The sequence below is a fragment of the Chrysemys picta genome, chromosome 1 (assembly GCF_011386835.1).
Source record: "Chrysemys picta bellii isolate R12L10 chromosome 1, ASM1138683v2, whole genome shotgun sequence".
Taxonomy (NCBI): domain Eukaryota; kingdom Metazoa; phylum Chordata; order Testudines; family Emydidae; genus Chrysemys; species Chrysemys picta.
In genome coordinates, this window is record NC_088791.1 from 162,733,372 (window position 1) to 162,754,200 (window position 20,829).

Below are 20,829 nucleotides of genomic sequence, written 5' to 3' on the forward strand. Positions count from 1 at the left end.
TTGGGTCGGTGGTGAGCGTCCTCACCAGGAGCGCTTCCACCAACCTAAGAGGGGCAATGTGGGGAGCTGAGAGCCCAGTCTCTCAGCTCCGCTGGCAGATCCCTCCCAAGAGCTCAGCTGCCCCACAGGCTCACAGGCTCCTGGAGAGCTGCCTCTCTGCTCTCTGTTCCCTGCAGGGAATGGGGGAAGCCACCTGGGGCTTCTTGCCCCCAGGGAGTGTGGTCCAGCTGCCCCAGCTTTACACACACATCCCCGCCCACTCCCCACCAGGAGCAGGGCAGCCTTGTCAATTTCATGGCTCCCTGAGCTGAGAAATTGACAAGGCTGCTCAGCTCCTAGCTGGGTCTGGCCACCCTGGCTTCTCGCCCCAGCTTCCAGCTGGAAGCGGGGTCTATATCTCCCACTCCCAGCTAGGAGCAAGCTCCAGCCTTCCAGCTCTCCAGGAGAGTGGGGGGCTCTAGCTGCGGGCTTCTTGTCAATTTCATGGCTCCTGACATTGTAATACAGTTGTCAAGAGGCCTGGGGAAATGCACATTTCAACAGTCCCTCAATGACAAGGAGAGTACAGTTTACATCCTAAAAGCTAGTCTTTGAGCCTCAGGCTATATGTGTTTTTTACCTTATACTATATAATTCAGTGTTCAATACACTGAAGTTGAGACACAGGCTGAGAGTAACTCAGTTGAGAAATGGCAGCTGGAGAGGTACAGGGCTGACCTCTACTAGCTATACTGAAGAAAAAGCTAGCTGTGTGCCTTCTCTTCACTGGTATTTACAGTACTCTGAGTTATTGTATCCATAAGCAACTGCTACTCTAGGACCTCTTCTACTCCAACCACCTACTTTCTCTGTCTACGACCACTATTTGCAGCTGAAAACTCTGAGATAAAGTTGGACCCAGAGGCTTACCGCACACACTTGATCAAATACAGCATGATATTACAAGTGTGACAAAGAGTTAAGAGAAGGCCTGATCAAAGAAATACATCCAGGAAACAACAAGTTTCATACTGTGACTCCTTTGTGATTGACACCCACGGCTTGTGTATATTCTCTCCTCGGTGTACATTGTAATTCTCCACAGCCATTCTCTGTGAGACAGTAACCAAAGACCAGGTTTTCCTTTCTATTTAACAGAGAATTCCCAGCCCTTTTCCTTGTCAGGAGGGTTGTCTTTACACCTTCAAGGCTATGGTCAAAAACAAGCTGCTAAGCTGGGTTTATGCAGGAAAAAAACACCGGGTGATGGGGAACCCTTAAGATCCGCACCCACACAGAAGAGGAGTCCCTTAGGTTTAGGATATAAGCACGGTAGTTCCCACACACCCCAAGATCCATTATTTGAGCCTGTACACATCAGCACACCAGTGTTTGAGAGAATAAGTTTGTCATGTCCAACTTTTCATAGGCTCCCTGTTAAAAGTGTTCAAGCCAATTCCCCATAATCACTGTGAATCAACAGTAGCTGCATCAAGAAGATAATTAACCCTTTATTCTGCATTTTTCTTTTAGAATAGTCTACTTCTCTCTTCCCTGCACAAGAGTGCTTTTTGGAGTTCTGTTTACTGAAGATGTTCTTGTAACACTGATGAACAGTCACAGCCCGTTTCCTTTCAAGATCTCCAGTGATTTATTAGCTTCAACGGTTAAGTAGTCTTATAATATGACATCTATTTTGTAGTTTTGTAAATAGAGGAAGGTAATATCACAGCAGTGACTTTCAGAACTGAATCTAATAACCCCCCACAAAATCTTCCTGACACCCTGCCCCCCCTCAACAAAGTCTCAACTTTTTCCTCGGCTGACTGCTGGACCATGTTGGAGAGCTGTTCTTTGTTAATTTGATGCTCACAGCAGTGTCATGGATCCTTTGTCTGGTTTAACAGTTTTTCAGCAATCCAGCTATTGTATTCAGTAGTCAAACGGCTCATAAAACCTACTTACTGTGAGGCTTTAATTGCCTTATCCACATATTTTGCAGTTGTTGACTTCATATTATGGAGATTCAAGAGATTTCCTTGACATTGGATAACTTTGTCTTTTCTTCATGTGTGCCCTCTAATTTTGCTGTACTGTATATACTTGCATAAGAGATTAAAATAGAAGTTTGTTTCTTTGAGAACAGAGACAACTGATTGAAGCATAATACATTATACATAATAGAATGCTAAGTTTAAGTCATTATAACCCTTTTTCATGACTATGAGTTTTTTATTCTGTTACTGGTTCAGAGTAGTTCTTGCTAGAACAGTAAAGGAACATAGATGCAAAAACTTGTCAAAGACCAAAAAATGGCCTTTTAGAATCCTAATACAATACTGACTTCTCTTCCTGGTTTTTTTGAAAGCTGATGGAAATTAGGGTGACCAGATGTCACCCTATTTTTGGGTCCTGATTTTTGGGTCTTTTTCTTATATAGGCTCCTATTACCCCCCACCCCGTGTCCTGATTTTTCACACTTGCTGTCTGGTCACACTAGATGGAAATAGATACCTCTGATTGGTTTAGAAACAATTACCAAGAAGCCATGGATAAAATACAATCCAACAGCAGAAGCTGAAGTAGGAATAGTACAGAACAATTTAACATTGTATGTAAAAAAGTTGATACAAAGATAGAGCAAGCTCTAGCTAGATTTTGTAGCTTGTACCCATCTAGTAGCAGTCCCACAGAAATCTGTGCTAAATTTCTAACAAGCTTTTTGTCAACAGAAACTCATTCTAGGATTTTATTTCTTCAGTTTCACTTCACTGTTGTAATGGCTTTTAATTCCAACTGCTCAATCCTACCTTCTTACTGGCCATTTGAAATCAGACATCATAGCTTGTTTCAATCATCAGTGATCCACAACTCAGAAATCCAAGAACAGTCAACATCTCACCAAGCAGCACGCAACAGGCTAAGTAGTCTGTTGGGGAAATATACACAACCATTTAATCTACAGAGTTGGACTAAAAAGCACAAATACATACAGGTCTTCCCAAAGCCACTGTTATTCTCCCAACAGGAGGATTTCATCAGCTCCAAAAAAGGTGCAAGCAGTACTGTGCTATTAGCTAGGGTAAGTTGAAAGCATAACTCCAGCTCATCACATGTTCTGCATTCTTGCTTCCTCCAACTGCAGTAGCTTCAACCACTAGAAACCAGGTTCTACCATGTGCTAGTGACCACTGAGCAGCTGGCCATATTTTTTATTACTATGCCTCATTCACATTGATTTTGTTGTTTTAAAGGACTGTAGAGACAAGTCCTTTTGGCGTCTCCCTTAACTTCATTGTTCCTAGTGTCGCTACACCAGCTGTTTAAAATTTTAAGGCCAGTTGCTGATAACTGGGTTCTCATTTATCTTAGTGTCAGATATCCTTCAGTGCCATATTAATAGTTAATTGCTTGTGATTAGCTTGATATTGAAAATAAAAAAAAATTATAGCAACAAGAAATTCAAGTAACCACCTTTTAGGCTTGGTTCCCACTTGCAGAGTCTTTTGGATCTCCAGAAACCTATCCAGTTGTTACTGATGTACCTTGATCATACATCCTTGCTATTTTTCTATTTCATATTTGTGTTGGAGTTCTAATAGTATCATTTGTTTAATCTACATTTAGTTTCTATTTTTATTCCCTCATTGGATTAGAGCTGGCATCTTAAAATTCACCATCTTTGCTTAAGCCATCCCCAAATTATTTTCCTTCCTTCCTACATCCCAGGAAGAATAAGTAAATCTTATAATATTTATTCCATTTATGTCCAGAGCTTAGTCCAATTTACCATGAATTTTTCTTTGGTTTAAACTGGACAGAAACTAGTTAGCAGTCTTAGAAAGTTCTGACTTATCCATAAATTAGCTTTTTATAAATCAAGTTAAAAACAATTTTTCAATAATGATATTTTTCCCACCTTTGTTATTTCAGTAAAAATCTTTTATAAATTGAACCTTACCTACCACTTATTACTTTTGAGACCTTCATGAAAATGAAAAAAGCAAGAAGCAATTAAATTCAAGGCAATCATGGGATGTACAGACTCATTACTGAAATATTAAATCTCTCTGTCTCAAAGTTACTGTATGTTAGATGATTTGAACACCTGTTGAAGTAAATGGCTACTGTCAGGTGCACCAATAATTGGCTCCTTTGTTATTTTCTTAGGCTAAAGGGCACAGGATTGAATATACATGACAGTGTTATCAAATCAAGTTTTATGAAAGCAGGAATTTGCTACATCCACCTTCTAGTGGCTAAGCAGCCTTTGGGATTTGGATTAACAGGAAAACCACTTCATGTATAGTTTACTCCACAGCTCTTAAAAACAAAAATTCAATACAAGTAGGAACAAAACAGTAAATTGTTTGCTTTTTCCTGACATGGTCTTCAGACTTCTTACAGCAGCTAAATATATTTTTCAGTTATCTGAAATGCCACAGAATTTTAACTCAGTGGCTTGTCTCTCATTCCTGACTGTTCCAAGTAGTCAAAAGCATGTTAAGACTGGATAGTATTCCAGTCAGCCTAAGGTTAAGACCAGATTGGAATTTAAGTTACAAAGTTATTTTCTAATTTAAATATTCTGAAACATGTGGTAATGGATGGAATGTTATAATTTTATCTATACAGTCTTGCATCTGAAGAAGTGAGGTTCTTACCCATGAAAGCTTATGCTCCCAATACTTCTGTTAGTCTTAAAGGTGCCACAGGACCCTCTGTTGCTTTATCTATACAATGTACTTTTGTAATACATACCATATTAACAGCTGATATTCCTGTTTCAGTGCACATTAGTCTTCGCCAGCATGTTTTATGAGCATAATGCCGCATAATGATGAAATATAATGCTTTTATGACCATCTAGCAACATGACCGACAAGAGCTTGTAGTACTAATAGATTTACTTGAATGGAACTTGGCAATTAAGAATCATTCCCAAGAATCCCCAAATGTTTATCACCTTTGTTCTAAATTGATGTGCACAACAGGTGACAGCTAGAGTCAATGCTGGTAAAAGTGCATTTCGGTCAGTACATCACCTGATGTTGTTTGGCCCAAGGCAGATATTGATGCAGCACGAGCACTGGTGCTATTCAGGAACGCTGAGCTGGAGGGCAGTCTCATTAAGGTAGTATATAAAGTAATGAATGGTACAGAAAGCAGGACAGGCAGTACTATTTACTCTCATTAAATTCAAAGTCAGCTTTAAGACTGAAAGGAAATTTGTAGTCAGTATAAAATTAACATGGCACACGTTAAATGGATTAACAGCTGGCTAACTGATCGGGGAATAGTCAGTAAGCAGGTGTGTTTCCAAGGGGTTCCACAGGGATTGGTTCTTGGTCCTGCACTATTCAACATCTTTATTAGTGGCCTGGAAGAAAACAAAGTCTCTGGTACAATGACACAAAATTTGGGGGAGTGGTAAATAACAAACAGAAGAGGTCAATAATACAGAGCAATCTGGATCAATTAGTAAGCTGGGCACAAACAGTATGCATTGTAATATGACTAAATGTAAATATATACATATAGGAACAAAGAACGTAAGCCACACTTACAGCATGGGAAGCAGTGACTCAGAAAGACTTGGAGATCATGGTGGATAATCAGCTGAACATGAGATCCTCGGTTGACACTAGCCAAAAAGGCTCACATGATCCTTAGATGCACAAACAGGGGATTCTTGAAAAGGGAGAGAGAAGTTATTTCACTTCTGTATTTGGCACTGGTGTAACCACTGCTGGAATACTGTGTTCACTTCTAGAGTCCACATTTCAAGGAGGATGTTAATAAATGGGAGACGGTTCAGAGAAGTCCAGGATAATGGTTACAGGATTGGAAAACCTGCCTGTACAGTAATAAGTTAAATACCTTGAGCTCTTTGAGTCTAACAAAGAGGAGGTTAATGGGTGACTTGATTAGTATATGAGTACCTACATGAGGGAACAAATATTTGATCGGGGGCTTTCCATTGAGCAGAGAAAAGTATAACATGGCTTATAGGTGCCGACTCCATGGGTGCTCTGGGGCTGGAGCACCCACAGGGAAAAATTAGCGGGTGCTCCACACCCACAGGCAGCCAAGCTCCCACCTCCTTCTCTCCTGTGCCTGAGCACGCCACGTCCCCACTCCTCCTCCTTCTTTCCAGTGCTTCCCGCACCCCCAGCCCCCCGCCGCCTAACAGCTGTTTGGCAGTACTTAGGACTTTCCAGGAGGGAGGGAGGGAGGGGGAGAAGTGGGGATGTGGCGTGCTTGGAGGAGGAGGTGGAGAAGAGGTGGGGCAGGGGTGGGGACTTTGGGGAAGGGGTGGAATGGGGCGGGGCATGGGCAGTGCGGGGGGGGGGAAGAGGCTGGGGAGGGGCAGGGTCAGCACTTATGCCATGGCTGGAGTTTGAAGCTATACAAATTTAGACTGTAATTAACCATTGGAACAATTTACGAGGCGTCATGATGGATTCTCCATCACTAGCAATTTTAAAATCAGTATTGGATATTTTACTAAAAGATCTGCTCTAGGAATTATTTTGGAGAAGTTCTAGGGCCTGTATGATATAAGAGGTCAGACTAGAGGATCACAATGGCCCCTAATGGCCTTGGAATCTATGAATGTATGAATCGTGAACGCCTATCATGCTGACTCACACTGAAGATTTCCATATTAGATCAATGCTTTAAATTAGGGCACCACACCCCAACAGGACCATTGCTGACTCTGGCATCAGATAACCCTGTATCAGACTTTATTCATGTTCAAGACTTCCATTGTGGACCTGAATTTTTAGATTATTAAGTTTTATGCTCTATATAGCAGTTTTCCTTGCAATCCAGCAGCTACTTTATCACCAAGGTCATGGTCAATCTGAGCTCACAGTGAGGGCTAGAAAGATGACATGATGGATTAAATGTTAATTTGCAGGGTCATTTCCCCATTAGCATGCAATTTACTATCTGAGAATCTTCAGTTTACACTGAAAAAACTTAGATGAGAAACAGCTTCCCAAAACTCAAGTATCTTGTGCATATCTCAGTTCATGAAGTTGAATTGCTCCACGGGATTTTGCCCCAAGTTTATTTTATTCTTGTTTTCACAAAGTGTAGCTAATCACCTTGTATAATCATTTCATTGTTTTCTCTTTTGTGGTGATTAATTCATACATAATCGATGTGTGATGACTAGTTTTAAATTGTAGGTATATTTACAGGAATAAGTAGGCTAGTATTATAGGGGCATAAGGTTGAAAAGCATTTATGAGTGTATTAGGTATACAAGCAAAGTAAGTCTAATGCAAGGCCTTCAGGCTGAGGCCTGTGAGATTTTAGCTTAGCCATATTAGGCCTTAGGTCTAAGAAGGGTTGACATGAGGAGGTGACCCAGGAGTGACCCTGTACCAGTAAAGTCAGAAGATTACTGTGTAGTTGAAAGAGAGAGCCTGGGACATAAGGCCTGGTCTAAGGAGCTTGGTGTAAGGCCTAAGGCCTGAACTGAAGTCAGGCTCTGCTGATATAAAGCAAAGTTAGCAAGTGTTAGGCTATGAGCAAAAGTCAGGCCCTGTAACAAAGTAGATGCCTGCTTGCAAGTCCACTATCCGATTTATGAACTTAGCAAGAACAGGCGTGGCATTGCAAAAACACAATCAATCCTAGGCACTAAGTATTCACATAAACCCATGAAGGGTAGTACCAGAATACCCCAATACAAGGTTATGGTATAAACACACCCCTCGAAGATGAGACAGGGACACACTGACCCCTCCTAAATATAAGATTAGAATGACAGGGTGATGATAGAGCTGTTTGGATTGAACCAAGGGTACAAGGTAAAGGGTAGTAACTAGCCAACTTGTTTGTATCATGTATAAAAGAGGGGGCCACAGCGGGTGTATCTTTGTCTGGCCGAGGGGGGAGCAGAGAGTCCTGCCACTCATTGAGCGGAGTCCATTGTAACACGTATACGTGTGTTAGTGTACCTGTAGCACAATTAGGACACTAGGATCATTCTTTGTTAACAATAAGCCTGGCTGAGCACCTTGGCTACTGAACCAAGTCTGTGGTCTTCTTGGGCAGTTCAATCGAGGTTATCAGGCCAGAGCCAGTGCAGCACACAGAAAACACACACGCAGATGACAACTGGCTATAAAATCTGTGCTAAGGTGATGTTCAGGAAAATATGCCACAATGTACCTGTCAATAGATGCCTGATTGTAACCTCATGGGAAATTATCAGCAGAGATGGCAGGTTACCCTAGGGACTTGTTGATGTAAATGCTAATGAAAATAAGGGGAATTAAGAGAATTACCTATGAAAAGTGGGGTACCCCAACTTTTATGCCGTATGAAAGTCCAGATAAGGGGAAAGCAGAAGCAGTTGGGACCTTCATTCATGTGCATAAGGGTTATGGGTGTGAATGTAACAATAAAAGCGGTTCCCCAGCATGAAAAGGGAGGAAGAATCAGTCCTCCACAGATGACCACTTGTTGGGAAATCCAGATGTCTTTATGGTGCCCTTGGGAATGTGAGTATGAAAACATTGATGCTGGACATTTTATGGTATTTCTCCATCTTCACTTATGTATTTGTAACTGTTGCATTGATTATCTGTTTAGTAATGTTTTTAATAAAGGGAAGATTGGTAACTTTTGACTGCTGGAGTTGGAGAAAAAGCTTGCAGTACCACATGCAGCTGTGAGGAGGCACTCAAGATGTGAGTGCCCCATCACAGCCCTTGATACAGCATATACATATCTTCCACTACTCAAGAGAAATATTATGTTCTCACAGCTGGGGAGACCAGTGACTGCCACACCCTCTCCCTGCCTGTTTCTATCTTTGGGATGGTAAGTTGTCTGCTGCCTCCATTCCCTCATTTTCAGACACTTAAGGAACAATTTTAGTAAGCCAGCTGCCTCAGCCAATCCCAGATAAGTCCTACTATCATGGCACTTTCTTGCTCCATTCCCAACTTTCCTTAACAAGCTAGTAACATTCTCTGCTCTCACTACTCTGTTGAAGTACTAAGTCTGAGACCACAGACACCCTGCTTCCCCTTGAATTTTAGAGGTGGTTTCAGAATAGGATTTATGTCCTAAATTCTGCCCAAATTCTAATGTTTTCCAGTGACCGTTTCTCACGTTGCTAATTCATAATGCAACAAGCAATCATTTTTTTTACCCTATGTTGAACAGTGTCTGGAAATATACCTGAAATGTATGTCCTCAACATATTTATTTTTCAGAATTTTAAATACTTCCACCCCTAGAAACCAAGTAATTTTGGGCATACAGCAAAACACTGAATGTAAGGTTCTTCCTTTTACTCCAGAGCAGTCTTCCACAAAACAGTTTCAAATACTAAAGTTTGAATTTACCATAAGTCTTTATTCTGTGCTTAGCTCTTCTTCCAAACTGCAACAGCTACCCAGATATTTATCCATTATGTATGCTGTTTGTTTCAGCACAAATGTTCTTCCTTTTAGATTAAAGGCTTTTTTTAAATTATTTTAGTATGTTTTTTAGTATTAAAAGAAAAAAGAGAAAACTGAAAACTATTTTTTTTATATGTTGGTCCCCATGGGATTGCCAAGGAGGTTCTTTTGCATGAGTCTTTTTTATTTTAAATCACAGAATCCAAATTGAAAGTGTTTATATTTCTTTCTTTGTCACAAATGCAAATATCCCAATTGCTGTTTCAAGAGGAAGCACTCTAAATACATCTAGAATTATGCAGTTAATTAACTCTGCTAGGTTTTTTGGGAGTTAGGATTGTGAAACTGAGGTGAATTTGAGCCTATAGAAAATCCTGCTCATGTGTCCCCTAGCCTCACTTCCTCAAAGTAACATCTGAAAATGAAGTGTCTAAATACTTTGCTTTTGAACCCACATTTGTACCTTGACTTGTATAGGTGAAGCCACAGATAAGTTCTTTAGAAGTCAATGTCTTTTGATGTGCTAAAGTCTTTATTCTCAATCCACATTCCTAAATATGATGTACTGGTTTACTGGTAACCTCTGAAATCAATGGGTCAGAGACAGTCTTCTGTTTTTGTACAGTGTCTAACACCACGACTGGGCTCCAAGGTGCTACCATAGTACACCTAAGTCAACCATTTCACTTTACATGTTTTACAGCTGGGTAAGTGCTATACGTTTGCTTTTATATTCAGTGTGGTTCAGCAATGCCCTTTTCCCCATTGACATTCCCACAAACTTACAGGCAAGTTAATTTTGTTGATATGAATGTTCATAGGAAGTAGTAGCACAGGTGGCACGGGCTGTATGCAGGGATTATTTAATCAATTTGGGAGCTGGATTTGTCTTAACTATTCTCATGCAGCTGACCCAACACCTGAACATGTCTGAACTTTAGTATTTGATTAATACATGCAGAGAAATTTGGCAAAGAAACCTGCTTTAGTAGAGAAAATTTAAACAATCTGCTCATGAATATGCTATGAGCATACTTTGTCCAGTATATATTTATTTTTCATTGGTATTTGTGAGCATACCCAGAGAGACAGCTTATTCCTAGACTTCAGTAATTGTCTTTGAAGATTTCACCTTAGATTTGAATTCCATGCTTAAGGTGTGACTATCGACCTCTAAAAAGTTCTATGGCAAGACAGGTTTAACGGGAAGTTTGAAATGTTTTTGAAAATAGACATTTTGGTTTTTATACTCATTATGTAGTGTTGTGTTTTAGCCATCACTCTGAGACTAGATCATAACTCAGCCATTACTCCAGGCTTAGATACAACTAACAACTTTCTCATGTTTATTGGATGATAAAAACAGATTTAAAAAAAAAACAGGCTTCATCTGTTTATCCTTTAACTTATAGCTAGGGCTTCTGATTTTTAGGTTTTATCTTCCTTCCCAATCCTTTACAGGTAAAACATATGGAAGAACAATTCTTTACACAGCCAACTTGCTTAGGGTAACTCTGATCCTCGAGGGAGGCAGAATTCCTCCCTCTTCAGGGTTCTGAGTCCTGGACCTCAGGACCATTACAGCCAATGAGCCCTGGGTTCCCATGAAATGGTGCTGCCTCCTAGTGGCTTGGTGTACAAAGGGCCAACAACCCTATGACCTCTGGGATATTACGTCACTAGCAGAGTAAATCCAATATACAACTGCCAATTTATTCATTGAACAGGAAAGGGGTAAACTAAAAGAAGGGGAGGGGGACACTAAAGGTCTCAGGGATGATGACTAAATAAGGCCTAGCCAGTCTTGCAATAATTGAGACCACAAATGAAATTAGTTTGATAAACCCCACTCCTCCTCTAAATCCCTCCACAAGGCTGCGTAGGCAGGATGGAGAAAGCTGGTGCCGGAAATGTTATGCTTGCTTTGTAAGAAGGGTCCTCTTAAAGCTAAGAATTCCCCTTTAGCACCTCCACAAGATACAGCTGTAATGGAGCAGGTTGCAATTGATCAGCTTGTGACTTTGCCTGAGGCAGAAGCTGGTAATATCTGCTGGTAGCTATGGACTACTTCACTCAGCAAGCAACTAGGAGCCTGAGAGAGTAGCTGGGGTCTTCATATATGAATTCTTATGATTTTGAGGCCTGGGGGGAATGGAAACAAGCTTTGAATCTCAAATATTTCAGCTTGTTTGTGAGATTCTAGGGACCCATAAAAGCTGCATTGACACCCACAATCTCATGCCATGGTGGAAATATCCAAAGGGACTTTGGGGATTCAGCTGACTATCTTCATACAACATCACCAAAAGGACTAGAACCAATATATTCCATTAATTTTGACAGCTTAAGGAACAGCAATCAGCCAGGTACAAGTTTTATCCCAGGACTCCTCATGTTTTGGTTTGACTTAGGGACCCCATCACTCCTCTTGTATGGCTTTTCTGAACAGGAACAGCTATTGGAACCACTTGGATCACGTAGAAACCCTACAACTCAAAAACTCAAAGAGCTCTCAATTTTGTTAGGAAAAGTTTGAGGATTGTCTCTGATAATTACTATGATGTAAGATTACTTGGGGAAACTTAAAAGAGGGGATCTGGTCTGGTTCCACAATCTTGGAGAAACAAGAGTAGAAGCTCTAAGCACAGACTTTGAGAGGGATATACTACTGACCCAAATAAATGTGGTGCCATATAGGATACAGTTGGTTGTCACAACCAGACTTGAAGTTCTCCGCAAGAATCATCTGAGAAGCTACTGAGGGATAGGATTTCAGTGTGGCTGCCCCCTAAATATACGGGTGTAGCTGTGGAAAATGAAGCTGGAGAAATAAGTTACTGTGATGGAGTGTACCTGGTCCTTCGTGGCCCCCTGCTGGGAGCCCTGTCATTCTACTACACCCTGCCCCAGGAAAGGAGCTGTGAAGGTAGGTCTTCCAGGCCTGACTGGAAAGGCTGTATAGAAGCAATCAGAACCCAGCAGGCTCAGATAAAATGAGCGACAGAGCCTTAGCAGGTCTGTTCCTGGTTGGAGCAAGAAGATGCTCCTCTCTGGCCACAGGAGGATGACTGGTTGTGTTTATTAAACCTGGGAGCGAGAGGAGCTGAGAACTCTAAACTTAAGGTAATGGGTGGAGGTGTAAAGGAACCAGATGGGAGGAGGCCCAAGGAAAGCAGCAGCAACTTAATTAAAGAAGGCAGTAAGTACATGGCTGCTGTTTATAGTGTCCCTGGGTTGGAACCCTGAGTACTGGGGAGACCTAGGTTCCCCCATTGGCCACTAGCAAAGTAGTCTAAGCCCTGAGAAGGGGATAAGGCTCCTTTAGAATCCTGAGGGGAGGGTTGCATTAAAGGACCCAGTGATGGGGCTGAAGACAGTGGTGTGGTCAGATAGATAGTTTCTCTTGGATGAACTCTTGGATACCCTAGAAGGGGTCCATTTCTGATTGTGTGACTCGGCTGAAGGGCTACCTACGGAGGTCGCAACCTACAGGAGTTACCAGGAGCAAGAAAAGAGATTACGGTACCACAACCACCTGCTAGGCGGCACTCATGAGGTGAGCGTCACAGTAACCCAATGGAATGGAGAAGGACCATCAGCCAGAAGATTTAACAGAAACAATAGACACATCAGAAGCCCCTCCCAAGAGACCCTTCTCCGGTGATAGGTTTTTTTCTTTTGATCAGGTAGTGAAAGATTTATAACGTTTGGATGGGAATAATATCAATTTGGGCTGGTGATGTAAAGACAGTCTGAGAGAAAGACACTATAAATATGAAAATAGTTAACTTAAACTGCAAATGATACAAGTTTATTTTTTTGTTTATGAGTGTCGATATTTTGTGTTCCATTGAGGCAGTCAGTGAAGTCAGGGCAGGAAGCATTATTATAGGTTGGGTCAAAGCCCCTTAAACTGATCCATTTAGCCGCTAACCTTCAGATAAGATTTAAGAAACAATAGAGGTGTCAGCTTGTTGCACAACCCTGGGAAAAGCCTAAAGAGTTTTTGGTGGTGTGCTGACTGAAGCATTTTTGGTGCTGTGAGCAAGGACACTTCTTTTGGTTCCTCCTGTGTTCAGAGAAACAAGATTTTGTGAACACTTTCTACTTTATAGGGATTGGCAGTCTGAAACCTGGTTCCCCTGAAGCCAAGGACTTTGTATAGGCTAAGTTATGGAGATGCTAGAGCAGCTGTAACAGTAGAGTGGGGAGAGCCAGGCTGGACTTATAGCCACTGGATTTGGCATCTGCCTACCTGAGCCCCTGGGAATCTTTGTTATGCAATTAAAGAAAACTTTATTTTTAATGTTCATTACTACAAGTTAAAACTAAGATCAAGCAGTGACAAGGTGAAGACCCAGGGTACATCTTTCAGGACATTTTTGTGTCTCCTCAAAGCGGTTATAAGCCATTTTGGCCAAGATAGATTACTGGAATGGGTACACAAAAGGTGTGTAATTGTCATTTCCCATAGCTTTTAATTGAACTTCACTCAATTTTAGTCACTTCCACGGGCCTTTTAGTGTGACACAAGAAAGGTCATGGGAAAAGTCATTTGATTTTTCTGACTGATTTGGGATGACTTTGGATTCACTCACATATTTTCTATTAAATGGAATGCTTCCATCTAAAATTTATCTTCACACACCAGAACTGCTGTATTATGATTCATACACTAAAGCTCCCTTTTGTTTTCATGTTTTACTCTATTTGCTTACTTCCCATAATTAGATTTCTTACAGCTATGTATAGTCGGGTTACCAATTTGTTGGAAATGGGTCATTTTACAAAGGTAGTCACTGAAATAAGTTAGGCAACACTCCAGCAGTCGGTGTACTGGATTACATAATAAGTGATACCACTCAGTTCACCTCAGAATGCAGCATGTCAGCTCAGGAGGAGACACAGCCAGCTTAGGAGAAGGATGCACATCTTTTGTTGTTGGTGGTACAATACCCTTGCTCACCCAAACTTGCAACAGGTTCTTTTTTTCTCAAATGGAAATAAGGTTACGTATTTTTGCAAAAAACAGGACTACTTAGATTCACATACAATAAAGCATGTAAATTTCAATAGTTGACCCAACTTAATCCATGTAATTTGTTTCAACTCCATGGACATGAATGAAGCTATATCTGCTTCCACCAGCAGTCAGATTGGTTCAATATCCTGACTCACTTTCAACTGCAAAGCAAACTTTATCAAAGAGGCATGCAAGTAACTCTTAAGGGGCTGTCTGGATTACTGGGAGAACTGGTCAAGCATCCCTGAACATAAGAATATAAGAATGGCCCTACTGGGTCAGACCAAAGGTCCATCTAGCCCAGTATCCTGTCTTCTGACAGTGGCCAGTGCCAGGTGCCCCAGAGGGAATGAACAGAACAGGTAATCATCAAGTGATCCATCCCCTGTCTCTCATTCCCAGCTTCTGGCAAACAGAGGCTAGGGAACCCATTCCTGCCCTTCCTGGCTTATAGCCATTGATGGACCTGTCCTCCATGAATTTATCTAGTTCTTTTTTTGAACCCAGTTATGGTCTTGGCCTTCACAACATCCTCTGGCATGGAGTTCCGCAGGTTGAATGTGCGTTGTGTGAAGAAATACTTCCTTTTATTTGTTTTAAACCTGCTGCCTAATAATTTCATTTGGTGACCCTAGTTCTTGTATTAGGAGAAGTAGTAAACAATACTTCCTTATCTACTTTCGCTACACCAGTCATGATTTTATAGACCTCAATCATATCTCCCCTTAGCCATCTCTTTTCCAAGCTGAAAAGTTCCAGTCTTATTAATCTCTCCTCATACGGAAACCATTCCATATCCCTAATCATTTATGTTGCCCTTTTCTGAACCTTTTCCAATTCCAATATATCTTTTTTGAGACGGGGCGACCACATCTGCACACAGTATTCAAGATGTTGGCATACCATGGATTTATATAGAGGCAACATGATATTTTCTGTCCTATTTTCTTAATTATTCCCAGCATTCTGTTCACTTTTTTGACTGCCACCGCACATTGAGTGGATGTTTTCAGAGAACTATCCAGATTTACTCCAAGATCTCTTTCTTGAGTGCTAACAGCTAATTTAGACCCTATCAATTTATATGTATAGTTGCATCTGTCTGCATCTGACCAGACCATAAGTTATTTTTTTTAAATCCATCTGCAGTTATCCCCAAATTTGCTAAATGACAGGTACTTAGTTTTGTGTGACCTACTGTGCATATTACTATCAAGTTAGAAATATTCACCTTAACAGTTAATAGCTAGCAATCAACTATGGAAGCATTTAATTTCTCTGACACATTAGCCACCTTTGTCCTATCCCTTTTCCTTTCTAAATTTGAACAGTCACTTAGGGGTTTTGTCAGTAGGCTGACTTCTTTCCCTCAGAGGTTCATTACATAGGTTTGAGGAGTTTAAGAATTTGTTTAGAACCCTTGCCCTTGTAGATGTTAACACTTGGTACAGATTCTAGAACTGGTCCTTTTTACATGAGCTGCTAAGCAAAATTCAGGGCCCCGATGGTGTCCCAGTTTGAAGTAGACACTGATGATTCAATGTCTTTTATTTACAATAATGTACCAAGTCTTCTTTCCCTGAAAAGCGTATCAGGCAAATAGCAGGAAACATTTCCTTTGTTCACTGTTCCAACCCTATTTTTCTAGCCTACTGTGACGGGGTGTAATGAGCCTGCTGGAGGCCCCCTGCTGGAGGCCTTGTGGTCCTACTACACCCAACCCCAGAAAAGGAGTAATAAAGATGGGTCCTCCAGGCATGCCTAGAAAGGCTGCAGGGAAGCAACCAATCAGCCAATCAATTAAAAAGAGCTGCAGGTTTGAGGAGGGCAGTTGCTGGCTGGGACCAGAAGGGTGAAGAAGGACTAGAAGGTTGTGAAACTCCCCAGGTAAAGCAACTGGGGAGAAACCCTGCTCAAGCAGCGATAGGGTTGTGAAGCTCTAGAGGCACAGAGGCCTATGAGAGAGAGCCCTGATTAAAAAGTGGAGAAACTGTTACAAGCTCTAAAGGCAAAGAGGCCTGAGAGAAGACGTTGAGAAATCATGACAGAGACTGAGAAACTCTCCAGGCAAGGAAATCTAGGAAAGACCCTGCTCAACAAGGGAACAGACAGAGAAACCAAGAAGGTGATGGGACAAAATTTAAACAGCCCAAGAAATAGCAGCAGCAACCAAGTAAAGGAAACAGTATGTGGCTGCTGTCTATAGGGTCCCTGAGTTGGGACCTGGAGTAGTGGGCAGGCCTGGGTCACCCTGCCCCCCACCCCCCACCCCAGCCACTGGAAAAGTCACCTAAGCCCCAAGGAGGGGATATAATTTAAACAGACCCAGGGATGGAACAGGAGACCCTGAAGAGGGCCAACCATTCATTGAACTTTGTTACCCCTGGAAGGGGACTGAAGTTAAGGAGTATCGCTGAGTATCGCCTCCAGCTCTTTGTAGAACCTGGCTGGAGAGATGGGACACCAGAGAATCACTGAGGCCAAAGGGTCTCCAGGGAAAAAGCCCTGGAGGCAGTGCTCCATAACAGGGCAGGGACAGACTTAAAGCTAGCCCAGAAGAAGCTGAGAACTGAGCCCAGAGACAGGACTGCAGATACTGACAAAGGCACAGTGATAGACCCTGTTGGACCTTTGTTACCCTGGAAGGGATTACTCATGCATTTAGCTGGAGGACTGGCCCCCTGAAGACCTGTCTCATGAGGGCAACATCTGATGGGGAATCATGAGGCAAGAGAGAGTGCAGATTTTCACCCAATCGACAGGCAGCACTCACAAGAGGTGAGTGTGCCCTTGACTCCCACCCTCTGTACCTCAAACAAAACAAGTGTCTCAGGGCCCCATTATTCCACTACCAGGCTGTTTCTGCTTGGCTTTCTCTCTTCTCTGGCCCTGTTGCTTCCACTTTGCGTCTGTGGATAGGACAGACAAAACAGAAAGTTTTCCCCATCCTTTACCCAAATATGCAAAACCCTTCCACTTAGTCAAACTCCATTATGCCTTGCTTTAGGTGGAGCTCCTTAACTTTTTACAGCTATATTTTAAGATAATGGAGCATTGTTACCCATCAGTTCTAACCCAACACCTATTTCTTGCCACATTAATTGCCCAACTCCTCCAAAAATAATCAGCTTTGGCCAGATAAGATCTTCTCTGCAGTAGTTTTTGCAGGTAGCTATCTTTGCAAATGCTGTCATGTGGTTTGACTGATACCAGCTACCACTCCTATGACTTGTGTATTCTTTTCTCAATTGACTGGCAGGGGCTGCATTTATGACCTGTTGGCCTTGGTTTTCTGAAACATTTCCAGCCTGACTGTGAAGACTTCATTTGCCAGGGCAACACCTCAGAGACCAAAGCCTGATACATCTTTGTGAAAGAGATTTGTCCCACTAGCTTTAAGATGAGCACTTAAGCTGTGGTGCTGTTTGGTTGAGGGACACCTGAAATACCATCAGTTCATATTAACATTGCGTATGCTTTGCATGAATAAACCATTGGGTTGTCATATGCAGCTCCTAATTACTCCCTTTTACAGCATTCTCAGACTCATGACTCAGTTCTTTGAGGTTTTCTGCCATGCTGCGCTCCCTGAAAGTAAGCAGGGCTACAGGACATTGATTATCCACTACACTGCAGTCTGTAAGGGTGGACGGGGTAAACCTAGCTGAGGGCCTAGAATTAAATCAGTCAAGCTTTTTTTTTCCTCCCGCCCTACTAACCTCATCTTCATATGGGATGCTTACTCTCACCATTGCCTCTTTTCTGGTAGAGCAAAGCAGCTCACACCTATTTGTAGCAACAGCTGAAGGATAATTGCTTGATAACTTACCAGAATGAAAATACTTATTGCTCTTGTTTTCCTGGGTAGCATGATCATATAGCTGTAACTCATGCTGGGCTCAATAGATGCCCTGCAAAGGTATGGGCAGTCCCTGCATGCCCCCTTCCAGTTCCATGTGGCACTGCTGGTGTGACCCCTTTACTTTCCCCTGATTGGGTGGTAATAGGTCTCTTTTAAGAGTAAGGAGAAGCCAACACTAACAAAGTAGCATCTCCCTTTTTTTAATAAGGACTCACTATAAGAAGCTATTACAACAACTCATGAGGCTGGGTTTGAAGGCCTGTGATTAAGAGATCTACAGTTAGCTCTCAAAAGTCATCCAGCTTTGGCCCAAGGTAAGGAGGCCGCCAACATTTACAGTCAGGAAACATGGCTGCTGATTCCAGCTATAGGAAGCTTAGATGCTAACTTTGTTCTAGCACACTGCTTGCATCACTCTTGCTCACGTATGTGAATGAGAGCCACTTGTCTTTTAAGTCAGCTTCTCCAGTCTTGCTGGGGGTACCCTTACCACATTAGCAAGGTACATTTTGTCCAAAATCTGTTTTTCCCCTAGTAGACACAATCAATAAGGGTAAGGATGAAGCATGAGGCAGACTTTCCCATCTGCTTTGGTCTCTCAGCCCAGCTTTCTGCATGGTCACCTGACACTGGTGGCTCAGAAAAGGAGCTGAACAATAAGACTTGCAAAACCTAAAGAGATGGCTAGAGAACCTCTCATTTGACAGCCAAATGGATCCTGATAATTTAGTCAGAAACTTCAAATACAAAGCTGGCACATATTAATATAGCCCTGCAGTGGAGAGAACTTAAAACCCATTTTCCCTGCTGTGGAATCAGAACAAAATTGACAGGAACTTCAGGGAGTTGGACATTTCTCTACTGGTAGTGACAGATCTGGTTCTACCCTCAACCAATCAGAAGCTTCAAGTCTCCACTCTTAAAAAAATAAAATCTGTAACTTCACACAAAGAAAGAGCCACTTGCCATTAAAATGGCACCCCACTGGTTCAGATAAGTCATTTTTAGTTTGGTTATTCATCAGGTTTTCTAAGTTTACAGTACAATTCCTAGGTGACCTCATACAAGAGATCAGCATTCCCTAAGATCTGTGAACAGTAATGGTCCCAGACATTTCTCCCTTTGAACTAGTTAAATTCATGGTGTTTATTAAAGGGATTTCCTAGGGCTTATTGCTCCAGAAAGTGAAGCAATCTAATACGTGCAGAACATGCTGTTCATTCAAATAAATTTATAGGAGAAAGTTTGCTAGAATAATTTGACAACACTACCCCACACCAATGAGACTCCTTCAATAGCCATAGCTGCTAGTGTCATCAGAAGTCTGGAGTTTGTGTCTAAAAAATTGGTTGTGATCATATAATGGTAGCTCTAGCATTTTTATTTTTATGTTTTTTAATTTATTAACCTGCTACAGTAAGCAATCTAAGGGTATGTCTACACTGGCAGAGTTACAACGCCGGCAGTTGCAGCACCTCTCAGAGAGCGCTGAAGGGAAACCGCTGTTGTGTGTTCACACTGTCAGCTGCCTGCACAATAGTGTTTTCACACTTGCGGCACTTGCAGTGGTATTCAGAGCGGTGCACTCTGGGCAGCTGTCCCACAGAGCATCTCTTCCTCTTCTGCCGCTAAGAGTTGTGGGAAGACGGAGAGGGTCGCAGGGCATCCTGGGTCCTGTCCCAATGCTCTGTGATGCATTGCTTTGCATCCCAGCAATCCCTGTGCTTCCATCTGTATTTGGCGCCAACTTTCAACGGTTTGTGTACTGCGCGCTCTGCCTCTTCGGGCTGCAGGAATGGATCCCGCACTGTTGACCAATATGCTACTCGCTCTGACTAACGTTACGAGTGGCAGTGGAGTTATTCCTTAAATTGCAAAGGCAAGAGGAGTGCGACATTGATCTCCCCACGTATAGTAGCTATGACACGAGATTGCTTGTGGCATTCATGGAGGTGCTGACCACAGTGGAACACCACTTTTGTGCTTGGGAAACAATCACTGAGTGGTGAGACCACATTGTCATGCGCGTCTGGGATGACGAGCAGTGGCTGCAGAACTTTCGGATGAGGAAAGCCACATTCATGGGACTGTGCGATGAGCTCACCTCAGCCCTGCAGCGCAAGGACATGAGAATGAGAGCTGCCCTATCACTGGAGAAACGCGTGGCGACTGCATTGTGGAAGCTGGCTACTCCAGACTGCTACTGATCAGTCACTAATCAGTTCAGAGTGGGAAAGTCGACTTGTGTTGACGGAAGCGTGCAGGGCCATTAATCACATCCTGCTAAAGACCGTGACTCTGTGCAACGTGTGACATTGTGAATGGCTTTGCACAAATGGGCTTCCCTAACTGTGGAGGGGCAATAGATGGCACGCATATTCCAATTCTGGCACCAGACCACCTAGCCACCAGGTACCTTAATCGCAAGGGGTATTTCTCAATGATTCTCCAGATGCTTGTGGATCACCGTGGGTGTTTCACGGACATTAACGCAGGCTGGTCCAGAAAGGTACATGGCGCACGCATCTTTTGGA